We start from the raw sequence: 18,658 nt of genomic DNA on the forward strand, positions 1-18,658 counted from the left end.
AGTCATCACCCAGAGGAGTACTGTGATTCCATTTTATAGCTGAGTAAACACAGAGATCTGATTTCAGGCTAGGGAAAATTTCAAAGTGCAAATATAAATCACATTGTTAATCCTTTTTTGCCTCTTCTAAGAAATCCTGCCAAGCATCTGACACAAGGCTGAAAATCACACTTCCTCCTTAAGCAAGTGATTTCCCACTTTTCTTCACCCTTTTTTGTTAAAAGCATGACATTTCTTTCTTAATTTTTTTCTCACAACTTGCGGAACCTGTATAATTGATTTTTCAAAGTTAACTACTTTTGATTATTAGTGTTTAGATAAGGTAAGATGTTTCAGGATAAAGCATCAGGGTATAGTCTAAAGAAACGTTTAATAAGAAAAGAGCGGGGGCAAACTATTAGATGAACAAATTAATCTATTTTTCTATCTATGTGGTTATACAGCTGAAATACAGAGAAATTTAAAACTGTACAAGGGCAGGTAGGAATAGTTAAAATATCCTTTGCATCTTGTAATCCCATGTGGGTTTTCTTATTGCCTCATGTCTTTCATTACTGGAAAGGGGGAATGCAATTCATAGCCTACAGCCATCATGAAGCAAGAATACTGAAGAAGAAAAACATCTATCGACAACTTCAGCCATTTGACCAATTTGGGAACTTATGTGAAGGAAGGAAAGAATGAGACAGATGAGATTAGTGAGAATGGAAATATGTGAAAAGCGGGTGAGCTGAAGCAGATTTGTTACTCCAAATCCTGCCATTTTCTTAACCACATCGAACCAGTTCTGGCCCTTTTGAACCATTAAGTCCGTTTATGATTAAATAAAATCCATTTGATCTCTCTCTCTCTCTCTGGATTGTAAATCTCCTTACCTCATCTCCTGCAAATCTCCAAGTCCTCAAATTAAGGATTTAGAAGTCCATACAACTAGGGTTTTGTAAATAGATGAAGAAAGAAGGATGACCACGAAGCCCAATAACAAGCATTTTACTTCTAGGACTGGAAGGGAGAGGGCTTCCCAGAGGACACCTTGACATCCTAGGTCAGTGATACACCCTCAGTAGATTTAGCTTGCCTTTCCCACTGGAAGTCTACTAGTTCCTGCCACGCACTGTTTTATCATTGGAGCGGCTTGAAACAGGGAGCCTGGATTCTTTCACTGAGCATTTGCTTCTGCGGAGCCTTCACACAAAACAATATGAAGGAGCCTGTTCATTGGATATGATGATTTTTAAAATTATTTCCAAGAGCAAATTCTGTTTGTATATAAAGATTTATAGACAAAATAATATCCTTTAGAGTGAAAGGTGGAATGGAAGAGAGGTGGAGCAGATGCCAGGGCCTGCACATTGCCTGGACTTCCAGTTGCCGGTGCCTGCACTTCTCTTGCTATTGAAGCCCATTCTGCCTCCCATATGGGAGGCCTGGCAAATGGCAGAATTGTCCCTGACTAGAAAGCTCTCATTCAGTGACTGAGGCAATGACTGATGGGATTTGGTATGTAAATGTTCCAGCTCCTTCACCTTCTGGGGTGCATATTCTACACTGGCTTTCAGGGTTTCCCCAGTGGGATTAGACTCCACTTACATGTGGCAATAGCTGGCCTCCTGACACCCTGCAGTGTTTGGCTTCCTACCTGGTCTCACTTTTCCTGTTTCCTCTGATCATGACCTTCTCCTCTTAAACTATTTGATTTGCACTTGAACCCCTCTTTCAGGGTTTGCTTCTGTGGGAGGCCAAACTAAAATAGGAAGTTATCGGAAATGTGACTAACTACAGGGTAGGGTAAAAATAGATTTACAGTTTGGAGTACATGAAACAGAGTTTATTCTTGCATTATTATTATCAATTATTGTATTATGTTCAATATAAGTACCTATAAACCTACTTGTGCTCATATATATATATCCCATATAAACTATATATATATGTATATATATAATTTAAAGAAACCTTTTACAAATAACTTGTGCCTAAGCACTTTACAAATATAAATCTTTCAAAACTTCCGGAGTTGAGATACCAAAGAAAACCTGTATATTTGAATTCTTTGCAACAGTAGAAAGTAAATGATTTCAGTGTTTTCTGCTTCAGTTTCTCTTACTAACACTGAGTAACTGTAGTAGTCACCATGCACTTTTATGGAATTTTAAGTTTTATTGATATTTTAATAATACAACTAATTCACATTATTCTATTTTTATGTCAACCAATAGCTGTTGATGTTACCATGGGGAGACCATAGACAGGCCCCCCTCCCACCCCAGCTTGCTTCTCGGTTCTAGACTTGCTCACAAGAGATGAATTCAAGCCAGAGACAAACACGTATAGTGGAAATGAGATCGCATGGTCATTTATGAAACATGTATAAATGCAAAGCTGCAAGCAGACACCCAGCTGGTCTGAATGCCCCAGGTACAGAGGAAAGAAAGTTGTTAGTAAGTTTGTTAGTAAATTTGTTCCATACCCTTGAGCCAAGGCTACCAGTGGGCACTCAGTTAATCTGGGTAGGTTGACTATCAGGGTTCGGGGGTTATAGACTTTAGTCAGTTTCTAGGTTCCCCCCCTTCTAAATCTTGGGAACAATGTACAACTACAAAAGCTTTCTTTCTCAGCCAGTAAAGGCTCTTTGTCTTAGTGAAATTGCTATAGAGGCTCCCTTTCCCAGCACAGAATCTCAAGGAGTCCCCTCCACCTGTGCTGTCTCTGCTTGTGATGTTCAGAACACCCATAAATCTTATCAGATAGGCGGGCTCAGGTTGGTTGAGTCAGTGGGTGAAACAGGTCTCCCTCCTCCTCCTTGCCTGGATTTACTACCTGTTCTACCTAACAGTTGGCACCAATTCAACACCAACAGGAATCTCTAATTTGGGGTGTGGTGAAGAAGGAAAGTTTATTCAGTACAAAACAGCTCAATTGTGATATGGCATGGCTGTGAAAACAGCATGGGTGAGAGTCAGCCCTGGGGCCAGGCCCCTTTCCAGCTACACAGCTGTACTCTGCTCTTCTATGGTCTGTTTTGTGCTGCATGGTCTTCTCTGTTCTGCTCTGGTAAGACATCTCCAGAGTTTCAGCTCATCCAGGGAGATGCAGTCTTCAGTTTATGAGGGAAAGGAAGACCAGCACCCCAATCCAGATGGGAAATGACTTACTTGGACAAAAGTCCCCACCTCTGGTCCCTAGTTATTCCATCTTTATACAAATGAACACTCTAAATCCTTGCAGTTTGATTGGTCCAAATGGCACTGTCCTGATAGGTCAGAATAGGACCGCTCTGATTGGCCAGAATGGTGCACCTCTGATTGGATGGGGAAAACCTCAGTCCTATTAGTTGAAATAGGATTCCAAAAATTCCTTTATAGGGCCTGCTCACTTGGCAGAAACACAGTGTAGGCAGGCAGTTCAATGCAGAGACAGGTAATTCAGCGCAGGCTCCCTGTGAAGTACAGTTAGCATGAGATGGCCTGTGCAGGGGTGGCTGTTAGGCCCTGTTTTTAAAATTTGAGCCCAGTTAGCCACGAGGAACCCTTCTTACTTAGTAGACTTGTTTTTTTTCTTTTCAGGGTTCACATTTATTATAACAAAATGACCTAAAATATATCAAAATGCACTGTGGTAAGACATATTATAAAAATGAAAAATTTCTTCATGAAGACATGAAATTTAAAATCAGATTGCCTGGGTTTGGACCCTGTTTCTGATGATTTTCTAACTGTAACTTTGGGCAAATCACTCTCTGTGCCTTAGTTTTCTTATTTATAATATTGGGATAATAATTGTGCCTAATTCATAAGGTTTCTGTGTGCATCAGTGAAATCGTAACTGTACAGAATTTAGCAGTGCCTGGCATAGAGTAAGAACTCGATAAATGGTGGCTGTTAACTTCTATTGTAATTACTCCTCAGTTTGGGTTATGTGATGTCAGTCTCCAGTTATTTTCAGAAGCATTTTTGTTGCTGTTCCTCAGGGCTGTGTTATCCCCTGGGAAAATGGAAATAACCATGGATCAGTATGCTTCTGTTAGGAGTGTAACCATGTTTCTGTAAGTAAATCAGAGCTTATCAGCCCTTTCACCTTTCACCCCCACCATTGATCACAGATTTAAGGAAAAAATGAAAGACATATTACTGAAGCACAACAAGAAAGAAGTCTTCCTGAAATTAAACATTTTCCTGGGTCTTGGCAACAGTAGGCTGCTAATGATGAGGGAAGAGAATAGTTAATTTAGTCATCTTCCCCCTGCATCTTCTTGTCTTCCCAGTGACATGGCAACTTGTTAATCACCATCAAACCGCTCCCTCCTCCTACCCTCCTCTATTCTCACTGCTTTGCCATTGTTTCAGTCTTTATTACTCATTATATAATGTGTTGACTTTCAACTTGCATCCCTTTTGTGAGTCATCAGTTGACTTAATCTGTGTGTTTTATAATCCTCTGATTCTTTGGATGGCACCTGGTAGTTTTTGACAGATGTTATTATCTTAATGAGGCACCAAACAATTGGAACATTGTGCATGTGTCCTCATGTTCCTAAATCTAAGAGGTTTTCCCCTTATTCTCCCATGTTTCAAGATTTCCTAGAAATGTAATAAGTATTAAGCTTATGAAGTCAATTTAGTCAAAGAGGTTGAATATAATCTATTCCTTTACAAGAAACAGATGTACGGAATTTTTCTCATTGTTCTAAAAAGAAATCCTTTACTTATTTAACCTGCACACATTTACTAAATATCCATTATGCATCCAGTGCTATCAGGGAATTTAAAGGAGAAGGAGAAGGGTGTGGAGCATACGGAGGAAGAAGAGGAGGAGAAATAAAAGAAGAGAGAGGGGGTGGAGAAGCAGAAGGAGGAGGGAAAAGGAGAGGGAGGAGGCGAGGAAAAGGAAGGGGAAACATCCCTAACCCTTCATTAGCTTACACTCTTTTGGGAAATAATACATATAGATAAATAAATGGAGGGTACAAATGGCATAGCGCATTAACTAAGTTCCTGACCCCACGGATGCCTGGACTCAAATATTTGAAGGGTTCATACCTTCCATCAGTTCATGAGTTGATATGTAAAACCTCCACAAAGAAATCATTTTTTAAAAATTCCAATCCTGGTACTGAATCTTTGGAAAATGTTAGGAGTCATTACTTCTGTCACACACCCCCACCCCACCAAAATGGAAGTGGAGTGCAAATTAGGGGGAAAAAGTGATACAGATGAGTTCTGGAAGCTCTGCTGTCAGACTCTCCTGCATGGGCCTGAAGTCCATGTCGAGCACACAACTGCAGATGATCCCTCACTGGTGGGAAGTGAATGGAATTAGCCCCTTGGTATTATTATTTATTGCAATAAGGATCTGTGGGGGGTCTTTCCAGGAAGATAAACTTCACAAACTGCAGCAAATGGAGCAAGTGGTTTATCTTTGCTCTTTTATTGTCTTATTTATTTATTTATTTATTTATTTATTTATTCTTTGCCAAGGGCATTGTTTTTCATCGCTTTTGCCAGGGGAGCAGGGAGAGAGAGAGAGATATTGATTGGTTGCCTTCTCATATGTGCCCTGATCAGGGATTGAGCTCACAACCCAGGTATATGCCCTGACTGGGAAATAAAACTGTAACCTTTTGGTCTATGGGATGATGCTGCAATCAACTGAGCCACATTGGCCAGGGCTATATCACTTTTAGAGAATAGAGGGGCTGACCCATTGAACCCTTCTCCAATGAGGACATAGGATTCTGTTTGTCACACAATGGCCTATGATTGTTTTCACATAAGATATAAACTAGTCCGAATACCACCTACCCCTGTGAGGCAATAATGTGGATGTGCATGTAACTGTGTGGTCCCCTCCAAAAATAGAGGCTCCTATCTTCTTTGGAATTTGGCAAAATAATTTCACCAACAGAGGACCAAAAGCTTGTATGCATATCATCAAAACATCGTGTAATACTGTTGTGAGTAGAAATAAATAAAGGGATAGTAAAGAAATTGACTATCTTAGAGTTCTCAAACTTTTGCCTCATTGCTTAACTTAGATCCAAAATTGACTTAATTCATAAAAAGGAGTTGTGGCTGAATTTGCCAAATGGTTAAATAATGTTAATGGGAACATTCAGGAAGGATTCACCCAAGTTGTGGGTCATGAGCTAAACTCTGATAAATTGGTATGATTCAGGTACTTAAAGTATATCATCTGAAGTTGTGTTCAAAGCTTATAAATAGAGAAACATGGAAATTCATACAAAAAGATAAGGACACATTTTCAATAAACCATTTTGGAGATAGCCTGAGATTTAAAATGTGACAAAGAGGGCCTCATAAAAAATTATTCCAAATTTTATTATATTCTTGAAACCAATGTGGAGTCAGTTTAGGAAGAGCAAGGATGAAGTAAAAGGTTTTAATCATTTGACTTTAAGGTGTTGGTGTGTCTTTGAAGAGGCCTGTTCCTTGGATGAATGGAAAAATGAAATCGAAGCATATGAAGGGGTAAGTTAGAGATTGGAGGTCATCCATGCAGATGTTCCAGCTAGAACCATGAGAGCTGAAGGTTCTCTCTGGAGTTCACAGAGCAATGGGTGCAGGGGGCAGATAAGAAGACTATAGGGATCCACATACTGTGGGAGGTGAAGAAGGAAGACAAGAGAAGGGCAGAAAAGGAAGACTGCTAGGCTAAAGGACATAAAGGAAACTAAGAAGTCTGAAAAAAATAATAATAAAGGCTGAATTTCAGGAAGCACATGATCAATAGCCCAAAATGTTATGAGGTAAAGTCAGATGAGAATTGAGGAAGAGCTAGTAAATGTTATCACATTCAGGAAAGCAATTTCAATGTTGTGATAGAGCTAGAAGTCAGAACGTAGAAGTTGAAGCAATAAGAGGATACAAAGAAAGATGGGGCCAGAACTTAAATAGAAAATGAAGTGAATAAATGAAAATAAATGAAAAGTAAAGCTGAATTTCAGGTGAAGCTTAAGCTTCAGGGCCCCTCGCTTACATGGACTCCTTCTAAGGTGTCCAGCCCTTGCAGTCTGTCCATTGTAGATTTTTGCAAAAGTAATATGTTTTAACTGCAATTGACTATAAGACTATTTCCCTTCACTTTAACTTCCCCTCAGTTTGAGAATCAGTTAGGGAAAAGTTGAATTGGAGATATATTTAGTTTGGATATATTGGGATCATGAAGTATAAAATCATACCAGGATGAAGTTATTATTGGTTGGTGAGCTATGAAAATTGCTTCTAGAGATATTTTCTGCCTTCTCTACCCAGTGTCATGACACCAGGACATCAACAAAAAGTTGGTCAAGTCTTCCTAGTGTAAAAGGTATTTAAAAGTTGTCTCTTAGACAGAGGTCCAAGATGGAGATGGAGTAGGCAGAAGATACACTCACAGCTCCCCAGGGCAAACTAGAATTACAACTAAAATATAGAACAATCAACCTGAATAACCAAAGACTAGCTGAACCCAAGCAGGGCTCCCCAGCCCAGTGCACCCAAGCCAGGAAGATGTGCCCACATAACACCTGCCTGTGAAAATCAGTAAGGATTCTGTCTGCCAGGGTGAGATGGCAATCTGCTAAAGACACTGGTGCCCTTAAAAAGCCATTGCACAAAATCTCATTCTCAGCCACTCACCCTTGGGCTTGGTGGAGGGAGGGTCGAGCAGACTACTCACATGAGGTGTAACCGGGGCTTGTGGCTCAGGCGAGGGGAGAGAGCTAAAGGCACAGCCATCAGGATCCAGTGCTGAGTCCCACTCCCACACCACAGATGCCATCTCTCTTGGGTGGAGCACTCCCCTCCTACAGCATCAGACTGGAGAATGCAGTAGCACCCTCCGGACTCCCTGTCATCCCACCCTGCAGAGCTCATAGCCTGCTGAGTAGTCAGCTGTATGGGCAGGAGTATAGAGGTCCAGGAAGACTCAGAGGGGTGTCAGTGACTAGGTTGTATGATTCTGAGGCAGGAAACCACTCCTCCCTCCTTCCTCTAAGACTGACCAGCACTGGCCCTCACAGAACAATCCACTAGCCCCTCCTTCCTAATTTCTGGGGGCCCCGCCCTGCTGAGTTCAGACTCCTAGCAGAAATTAGGACAGACTGAATTGTTTGGCCCTAAAATGGAGGTCATTTTTCCCTCACACACCCAACTGGTGCAGAGCTTTCCTTTCACATTGCCAAATCTTGGTCTGTTTGGGCCTGGTAAAGTCTGCTGGCCTCACTCTGACAATCTCCTGAGATCTCAACTCACCACAAACATTTGTGGGTACCCAACTGGTGGCAGCTAGACTTGGTGTACACTGGGACTTTTGTTGATTTGCCTCAGACCTAGCTCTGGCACTGAGCTTGAACATATTATCAGTCTAGTGAACATCACTTGCCTCTACCTGGTGACTCACTGAGAACCTACTTCATGTAACTCAAGTGCCACCAGAGGCTCTTTTAGTGACTGAGCCTAACAGATAGCTTTCAGGCTGAGGTGGATCTCAAGGTACCTTGAGCTGTTTGCTGACCTACTTCTGGACTTGGTACTGGAAGAAGTCAGACTTGGTGCATCATTTTGTCCTTTCCACATACACCCAGGCCCAATAGAGGCAGCCACAAACTTTGGATCACTTTATAGCTCCAAACAGGTTGCCCAGAGCCAGTCATGGTAGCATCTAACATTAGTCTATACCAGAGTCTCTCCCAAGAGGCCCAAGAACCAACATGCCCCCTGACCAGCCTCAGACAACATCAGAGCAGGATTCAATTAGCTTCATCAGCACCATATCCAAAAGGAGCTCTTGCAGGAACCAGACCCTGCAGAGGTACCTGCACAGCAGCTCATCTACTGTAGTCAGGTTGATCCTCACAAGCAGCCAGTCTGAGGGTCTAATACATGTACAAATGGGCCAATAGGAATCAAGACTCAATTACAACAGGAGGGCTCACATAACTCTTACAAGGGATATTCCTAGAGTACCCAGCTCAGGTGATCAAGGAGACTGGGCCACTGGATCCAACAGGACAACTACTACAAATAAGCATGAAGAGAAAACCAAAGTGGGGAGACAGAGAAATGTGCCTTAAATGAAAGAACAGGAGAAATCTCCAGAAAAAAAAGAGCTAAATGAAATGGAGGCAAGCAAATTACCAGATATAGAGTTAAAAAAAATGGTTATAAAGTTGCTAAAAGAACTTAGTAAGAACTACAACAGCATGAAGAAGGCCATAGAAACCATAAAAAAGAACCAGTCATAAGTGAAGAAAAAATATCTGAAAAGAAGAATATACTAGAAGGAACAAACAGTAGGCTGGATGAAACAAAGGATCAAATCAGTGATTTGGAATATAAGGAAGCAAAAAACACCCAATCAGAACAGCTGAGAGAAAAAAAAATAAAACAATGAATATGGAGTAAGGAACTTATGGAACAACTTTAAGTGTACCAACACTTGCATCATGGGGTGCTGAGCAAGAAGAGAGAGAGAGCAAGAAACTAAAAACTTATTTGAAAAAATAATGATACAAAACTTCCCTAACCTGGTGAACAAAACAGAAATACAAGTCCAGGAAGCACGGAGAGTGCAAACAAGATAAACCCAAAGAGACCCATACCAAGACAGATCATAATTAATATGCCAAAGGTTAAAGACAGAGTCTTAAAAGCAGCAAGAGAAAAGCAGTTAGCTACCTATAAGGGAGTTCCCATAGACTTCTAGGTGATTTCTCAAAAGAAACTTTGCAGCCCAGTAGGAATTAGTAAGAAATATTTAAAATAATGAAAAGCAAAGATCAACAACCAAGATTTCTCTGCCCAACAAAGCTATCATTTAGAATTGAAGGACAGATAAAGAGCTTTTCAGACAAGAAAAACTAAGGAAATCATCATCACCAAACCAGTATTACATGAATTTTAAAGAGTCTTCTTTAGTGCACATTTCATTGACTTGCTTTCTTGTATTTGTGAGCAGTGTTATTTCTTATGTGCTATACAAGTAGTTGAAGGTTAATTAGCAGTATAACTAAATAGTAATGCTGCCAGTCTCCTTCAGATAAAGAGAAAAAAGAAAAAAGAGAGTCTTCTTTAAGAAGAACAAAGATAAAAATGACAATAAATACATATCTCTGAACGATTGAATCTAAGAAAACAAAATAAACAAACAAGCAGAATGGAAACAGACATAGATACAGAGAACATTTGGATGGTGGCCAGATGGGAGTGGGTCAGGAAGATGAGTGAAAAAGGTGAAGGAATTAAGAAGAAGTACAAATTGGGCCCTGGCTGGTGTAGCTCAGTGGATTGAGCATGGGCTGCGAACAATAGAGTTGCTGGTTCAATTCTCAGTCAGGGCACATGCCTGGGTTGCGGGCCAGGTCCCCAACAAGGGGTACATGAAGCAACCACACATTGCTGTTTCTCTCCCTCTCTTTTGCCCTCCCTTCTCCTCTCTGTAGAAATAAATAAACAAAATATTTTTTTAAAAAAGAAGTACAAATTGGCTGTTACAGAATAGTCATGGGATGTAAAGTACAGCATAGGGAATATAGTCAATAATATTCTAATTACTATGTATAATGTCAGATGGGCACAAGATTTATTGGGATGATCACTTAGTAAGTTTATAGTACCTAATCACAGGGGTGTACACTTGAAACATATAATATTGTATGTCAACTGTAATGGAAAAATAAAAAATGACTTAAAACACTTCAAAGAAGGAGGCAATAAGTGTGTTAATAAATTCATACTGCCTATGTCAAAACTGAATATCTTTTATTAAAGCAAATGCCTTGCCCATAGTCAATATGCAGTGTGCCAATTTGGACTTCTTGGCTTATCTCCGCTTTTATTCAGTAGGCATCTGTCGGATCTCTGTGGCAAGATGTCCACTGGCTGGCTCCCAGGTCCTTACGTAACAATAAGAAAACAACTAAAGCAAATGCATGTCCTTCTCGAATGAGAATTTCGGTTGCGTATAAATATATTCCCTCCAAGGTCTTCCATTATATTAAATGCTTCCACCTCTCAAAGGTGCTTGTACTACTTGATGAATTCTAAATTATACTATTTCATGAAAGTGGAGGTAATTATTCTTTTTGGATTTTTAGCATTATTTACAAATTTAAAAAATCTATGATTAAATTTTATTGGGTTAGCCAGGTCAAACGTCAATGTGAATGCCACAGTGTGACATTTCTAAACATTGTTTTATTTACAGAGTAAACATGCCTGTGTTGTGATGTGGGGAATGACTCATGACAGACAAAAACTTTATAGGAGGTAATTGTCATTGAATTAAGACCAATTCTTTCCTGAGATGGACTACGTGTAAATTTCTACAGAGTGAACTCATCTCATAGTATTTTATTTTTCCTGTGCTAATCTATATATTATCCATTTTTTATAGTTGTTTAAGTACAGTTGTTTCCATTTTTTCCCCACCACTACCCCTCCCCCCCCATATTATCCATTTTTGGAATGAATTGGTCGGGTTGGAGTATTTTTAAAAGCTCATCTGCTTTTAAAATGATTCATTTATACCAATATTTTTACCAGATAGAGATAATAACCAAAGTATTGCTCTGAGAAATAATCTAAATATAGTATTTATGTGTAGCTAATTAAATGCAGAAACTTAATCTGGGTGTCTATATGGCAGTTCTTCAAATGTTCTTGACTTGTGCCTTAATGTAGAACTGTGATGCAGATGATTAAAGCTTCTGTAGTAGGCTGAATGTAATGTGATTTGATTTCAGTACATTTCACTAACATCAGTAACAGCCATCTTAACAACCTTAGGTAAATGATATTTCAGTACTCTGAAAATTTTAAAAATTTTGCTTTTGTATGCACAAGAAACTAATAAAAATTACATTATGCTATAGCAACACACTTGGTTTTGTGTAACTCCAAATATAGTTTTGATAGCATTGTTTTCTCTTAACTGACTTTATTCTTGAATTGAACTTTCTTTAAATTTTCTTTGTACACTGTCAAGAGCTATATTATCTGAATCAACTGTTCGAGTTTGGTATCAAGTAATTAACCACAGAGCTCGTTTTGTGAATTTAGGAACATTAATTGAAACCAAAAAAAGAACAAGATTAAAATGATCACTAGACTGTAATTCTAGCATTTACCTACTGCCGGAGCATACAAGGTACTAATAACTATTACTTACACAAATGACTGAATGGTAAAGTTATGATTCAACTACACCTAGCTGTCAATCACAGTGAGCTAAACTCGAACCAAGGCAGACAACTATACCTACACAGCAATAAAATACAAAAAATAAAAATAAACAAAAGCAAATGAGAAAACCAATGAAAATGTGTGTGTATGGAGTGGGGATTGATTTTGTAGAATAAGTTGTTATTAATATCTTATCTTTCAATAGTGTTTTTTAACATTCTGTCCTGGAGTGGATGGTGGGTTTGAAGTGGGGTTTAAACCCAGGAATGTGAGCGTTACTCAGAAGACTGGGGAACCTACTAGAATGGGCAGTTTTAAAATAGATCAGTGTTCTCTTTCGGGCCCATTGGATCACTGTGGGCAAAGAGGTGGTCTTAGTCATTCCTCCCGGAAGCTTTTATGTTGTTGGTTCTTACTCCAACTTTGTTTCATTTAGCAGAATATACCTCTTGTACAAATTGTAAGAACTGGAAATTTTTATTCAGAAGCTATATAGAGTTTAATATGGCTCCCTAAAAAGTCTTAGGCATATAGACATTTAAATCCATATAAATATTTTATATTACATATAGTATATGTCTAATGTGAAGGAGAAAAAGGTGTGGACAATGATTCTACACGCCAAACCGGAGAATGCAGTGAGGACTCTGACAGTTGTCTATCTGACCCTGCATCTGCTCGTGAAAAACAAAAGGCGCCCATCCTGCAGTGAGGGATCCCTCCCTGTAATCAGCACCATGAGCTGCCATCAACCACAGAGATCTGGTGGTCGGAGAGAATGTAAATATCATAAACAAATGGGAATGTTCGAAGAACACTCTGCTATGGTCCTCATTGGCCTGAATTATGTTAATGAGTATCTAGTGTTCATTTTTAACATGGTTGAAGTGACCATGTCCTGAGGCAAGAATAGGACTTTAATATAAATGTTGAATTACCCTCAGTTTTTCACAGATTTTCCAAAGCTTGAAAAATAGCCTTTCTTCTTGCAAACAATGCAGTTTCATAGTTTACATCAACTCATGAACCAACCAGTGAGGAACTATGTAGACAACCTTCCACTTTACAGATGAGGAAGTGGAGGCCTAGACCATCCACTGGCTGCCCAGTCTCCCACTCCGACTGGTGAAAGAACAAAAACTGGAGTCTCCTACCTCTCTGCTTTGCAGCCTTGCACAGCCTGGTACCTACACTGGCTACTGGTGTTTCCTTTCTTTAAGAAAACACGCAGAAACCAATATGTGCCATATTAAAGGAGAATGGGTTAGAAAGGTCCCATGCTGACCTGTCTCTGATCTCCAAACATTATTGGCAGAACATGTCCATTTCCCACAGTGGCATGATATCATCCCATCCTAGAATTCTATTTCAGTTTCCCTATTAAATGATTTGACTCAAAGAAATAGTCATGTGTAGTGGCTTGTTAGTAGTAATAATGCATGAGAGGCCCTTCAAAAAACGTAATTTATTTCTAAAAAATTGTGTTTTTATTCTTACAAGTTTAAACTTCAGTCACCTTCAAAGTCCTGTGCATTGGATGCAATACATCTACCGAGAGTTTTTCCCATTGTTTGAACTCATTGATTTTGATACCTTGTAGTGTTTTTGCCATTTCTTGCCACTCTTGGAGAGTGGGGCACAGGGGTCATGCCATTTTTGACCCAAAACTGCTGAACAGTAGGAGTGGTATGGGTAGGTGCACTCATAAATCACCCAACGTGAAATGGGCAAATGCACTGAGTCTTTAAAAAATTCAGTGGAGCCAAATGCAGCCTCTAACAACACCAGCTAGTACGCTGATACAGATGGGTTCCCAGAACACTCACCTAGTTGGGGAGTAGGGTGAAGTCCATACTATAAGGGTCCCGCCCTCCAGAAGATAATTCCAGGGTTTTTTGGGTCCCCCCTTGTATAAAGTGGCCCAGGAACAACTAATAATAATAATCAATACAATTTCATGTACACAAGTCTTGCTCCATAAATATTGATGATGTTTAACATCTATTGGAAATGTTCTCAAAGCAAACACAAGCATGGTTATGCTGCATGATCATATCTTCTCTGTTTTAGAAATATGCTTAGGGCAGAAATCTATCTTCTGGATTGCTTTCCATGAAGTGCTAACTAGAGGCAATGGAAGGAAATGTATATTTTCATGTCCTTTCCAGATCTATGTTTCTTTTGCTCAAGCTTTTTAATTATATTATGCCATAGTATATGCATTTTTCCTTTTTATTCTACTGGGGTGATACTGGTTAACAAAATTACACGGGTTTCAGGTGCATAATTCCACAGCACATCCCTGTATTGTGTATTTTCCCCCCAGGGAGCAGCCAACACACTGCTGTTCTATGTCCATGAGATTTTTCTTTCCGTTTTTCTTTTTTGCTCAATCTTTTCACCATAATATATTTTAAACTAATTTCTGCCTCTTCATGTCATGTTCTACCCTCCCCAAAAATGGTGGGAAAGAACTGGAAGCAGGATTGTTTGTAATTTAAGTAGACCCCACTAGAGTGCACCATATGATCCCAAAAGCTAATTTAACATGTTTTTAAAGTCTCAGAATAGAATCATAACCCTAATCATCAAGTAACAACTTCTCAACATTTAAGCAAATACGTGCATTAAAAATAGTGGCTCAGAAAATTATTAAGAACAAGGCCATAGAATTTACATTTACTGATTTTTCTAACTATTCTGCACCAAGTGAGTGGGGTCCAGGGACTACTAATGCTACATTGTTTAAATGTAAATCATTTTTTATAACTTTTAACATTTCTGTGTCCATAAACAAGCACAGACTACTTTCTTGAATATGGATACTATAGAATCTTACACCAAAAATTTGATGGGCATCTAATTTATATTCTGATAGAATGGCGAGGAGAGGTTGCATGTTTCAGGAGAAGAGAAAACAAAACCAAGCACCAGAAAACCTGAGCATCGACAGAGAAATCATGGAGGCCTAAAACATCTACAGAAAGACAGTATTAAAACTGGGTTTATGGGTAGAGGTGGTTTTAAATGAGAAGATAAATCCTCCCAGAGCCCTTGAGGTAAAATGTAAAGAAAATGAAAACCCCGGCTGAGCTGAGCAAACACTGTAGGGACTGGGTAGGGCTCAGGAGGAATAAGGGCAATAACCACACTAGAACACATGGCATTCTCTGGACTCTTGGAAACCTGGTGCTGTGCTAAAGGTTAACAAACAACACAGCAAAACATTGGTATTGAGGAACATGGGAGGAAAAGGGAGAGACATTTAATGTCTGAACTTTTATTGCAAGAAAATGACTGGCTACAAAACCCAACCCAAGAGGTCTTTACCTGCATCAAACCACTGAAATCCTGCTCAGTTGGCAAATCGTATGCCTGGAAGCTAGTTAGTCCTCAGGAACAGGCCGAGCGTGGTCAAGAATAGGGTGGAAATGGAGGTGTGTTAGGAGAAATGGCTTCCTGGCTATGTAATTCTGAGAAGTATTAGAAAACATTGCTAATGAACTGATAAAAAAGTCTTCTCCAGTTGTATGGATTCGACAGCTAAATATACCATGTGCTGGGAAAATAAGAGGAATTTACAAAGAGAACCAGAGAAACTGGAAGGATGAGCACTGAAAGCGTAGGCCAGTCAAGGGGAACTGTGTGAATAGCAGCCGTGAACTGGCCCACCAGGGTTAGACCAGTTCTTATGTTCAACGTTGTCTGTGGACGGCTGAGCCACGTGCCCAGAATCCACATGCCCAGAAGTAATGACAAATCATCAAGTGTGTGTGCTTATTTTTTAAACATAATATAGTATTTTCCTGCAAGGGGCTTCAGATTAGCTGTGTGTATGAGAAGTAAAACTCCTGTCAAGGTTTAACTCCTGTCGAGGCAGCCAGGGGACAGATCATACCTGTTCAACGCAGTAACATGGTCAGATGAGATTGCAAACATTGGAACTAAGACTAAAATATTTAAAAAAACATTTATTACTTTACAGTGGAAGGCTATCTCTCTGGAGACTAAGAAGAAAAGGATAATTTAGACAGGAATTTAAATGTTCCAGGAAATTTTAGGAAGATGCAGACAGAATTGACTGAGAGGCTGCAGCCACCTGCCTGAGCTCTGAGGTCTATTGGGAAAAGCAGTAATTCCACACTGGAAGGCAGGAGGTCCCACGCTCAGGATAAGTATCTCCAGGTAAGGGGAAGAAAACAAAACAAGCAGAACAGACATCTGCAGAGAAATCTCACAACAGTGCATCCAACCAGAATGGGACTGACCCCACTCAGTGGGTTTCGCTGCCCTGGGAAAACCACTGAATTTCGTGTCACTGAGTGACCTTGGGGCCTTACGTGGGCCTGCATTTTAGGCACGTTTCCCCCATAGGATACAATTACAATACCAATTTATGAATAATTTCAGTTAAATCAAAATCTAACTAGCAAGAGCTCTGAGACAAGTTGGTAACTGGACTGGTTTATTTTTATTTAAAAATGAGAAAAACATTTTCAAAATAATGGTGTTTTGTTTCTGGTTAACAATTCTCCAGTCTTAGTCTTTTTGCTTTTGCTTTCTTTGCCTATCTCAACAATTTCTCAGTTAAAATTCTTTTTTAAATATTTTATTTATTTATTTTTAGATAGAGGGGAAGGGAAGGAGAAAGAGAGGGAGAGAAACATTGTGTGGTTGCTTCCCCCCTGTCCCCTCCTAGGGACCTGGCCCACAACCCAGGCATGTGCCCTGACTGGGAATCCAACCAGCAACCCTTTGCTTCACAGGCCTGTGCTCAATGCACTGAGCCGCAACAGCCAGGGCATCAGTTAAAATTCTTTAAAACCAGTTGAAGTTAGTATGAGGCTGTTCAAAACATACTTCTAAAAAACTATTTCAGATCATTTAAAATAACTAAATGCACAAAACTGAAGAGCTGTCAAATCACTTTATGAAAGACAAAAGGAGAAAAGAATTACCGAAAGTGATTCTGTTAAAGGTATCTACAACATATTGTTGCATGAAAAAAAAGCAAACTGCCAACAGTATGTACAGTCTGACCTCATTTAAAAAGAGATAGCTAAATTATAGATAAATAGATTATACACATATACAGCCTAATGTATAAAAGGATACACCAAAATTGTTTTATATTAACAGTACTTAAATACTAATAATATATTTGTGGCTGACTCTTTTTTCTTCTTTGTACTTATTTGCACTTACCTTATTTTCCACAATTACTGTGTATTACTTCGAAATCAGAAAATAATAAAAAGTGTATTTAAAAATAAAACTACTCATTTTCATATAAATGCCCCTGGCATAGTCACTCAGGATCTCAGCCTGGTGACTCAGAAGGGTACTGTTGGATCTGACTGCTGTATTTTGGGATTTTTTTTTCTTTTTGGTGAGTCATGGCAGTTACTCAGCATGAAACAGGGCAGAAGGCGAAGGGCAGGCATTTTTCTGGTGGAGCTCATCACCGAGGCTCTCTCCTCACCCTACCTGGTCCTCAGGAGCACAAATCAGCTGGCCTGAGTATCCCATCAGCATGATTTATTTTTAACAGACCCTGCTGTGCACCCAGGCCTTGCTCCACCTGTGCTTCATTTGTCTGGACCCCTACTTTGCACAATCACTTCTTTCTTCATTCTTATCACTAGCCTTGACACCTCCAACTTTGCCTCATAGGTAACAACTTGTGTCTTCTTACTGGCTGGCTTGGCTGAGTTCTGACGATACATTATACCTGATACCTCTCTCTTTCTGGAGATTTCTTGAGGGGTCCTTTGTGGCTAGAGGTTATAGCTCTGGGCCTGGCTGATCGGTTTGAAGAGCTCGATTCAGGATTCAAGCAAACTGCCGCACAGAGTAGAGGATGTCCCAGCTGTAACGAGATTTCGCAGCAGGATGACGGAGCTGGCATGGTGATTGATGGGGAAAGTGCAGGAGTGTAACACCAGAAGCTCGACAGGTTGGGTAGTGATTTCTGGGGAGTCCTATCCACAAGATCAAGGCTCTAGCTTTAGGTTGGGTTTATGGCACAATCTCCAATCTTGAGGCAAGAGCCAAACAATAAAAACGCAGAGTCCTGGTACTCATATCACAGAACTGCTGAACCAGGCAAGTTAATGGAAAAAGGTCTTGGAATGGAGATCCAGGCAGGTAGGTGCTCATTGCTAAGAAGTAGGGCCACAGGAGAGCTCAAACGCAGAAGCCTCGGTGTCAGAATATAAATAAGAGGAAAGTTGCAGCTCTAAAATCAACTGGAACAAAAGCTTAGGGATTTAGGACTAAATCTCACCATGGGTGAGTGGGTGGGTGGGGGAATGAAGCGGATAGTATTGGCTCAGAAGCTGGAACTGGTGAAAGTCAAGGCCAGGAAGAGCCTTAGAAAATGGGTAGGGGCCTCACACTGAGTCTCCAAAGGGAAAAGGGATGAAGAAATATTAAAGCGGATCAAAATCAGAGAATTCTGGATGATCCTGAGTATT

General features: G+C 39.9%; 1 non-coding gene across 1 annotated transcript; it reads left to right on the forward strand.

Annotated features, from left to right (window-relative positions):
• Positions 1-9,916: 9,916 nt before the first annotated feature.
• LOC119048439 (small nucleolar RNA SNORA19) lies at positions 9,917-10,044 on the forward strand. Its single transcript, XR_005082341.2, has one exon. It is a non-coding gene; the product is annotated as a small nucleolar RNA SNORA19 (small nucleolar RNA).
• The last annotated feature ends 8,614 nt before the right edge of the window (positions 10,045-18,658 follow it).

Source organism: Artibeus jamaicensis, unplaced genomic scaffold (genome assembly GCF_021234435.1).
Source record: "Artibeus jamaicensis isolate MK-2021 breed Jamaican fruit bat unplaced genomic scaffold, CSHL_Jam_final contig_387, whole genome shotgun sequence".
NCBI lineage: Eukaryota > Metazoa > Chordata > Mammalia > Chiroptera > Phyllostomidae > Artibeus > Artibeus jamaicensis.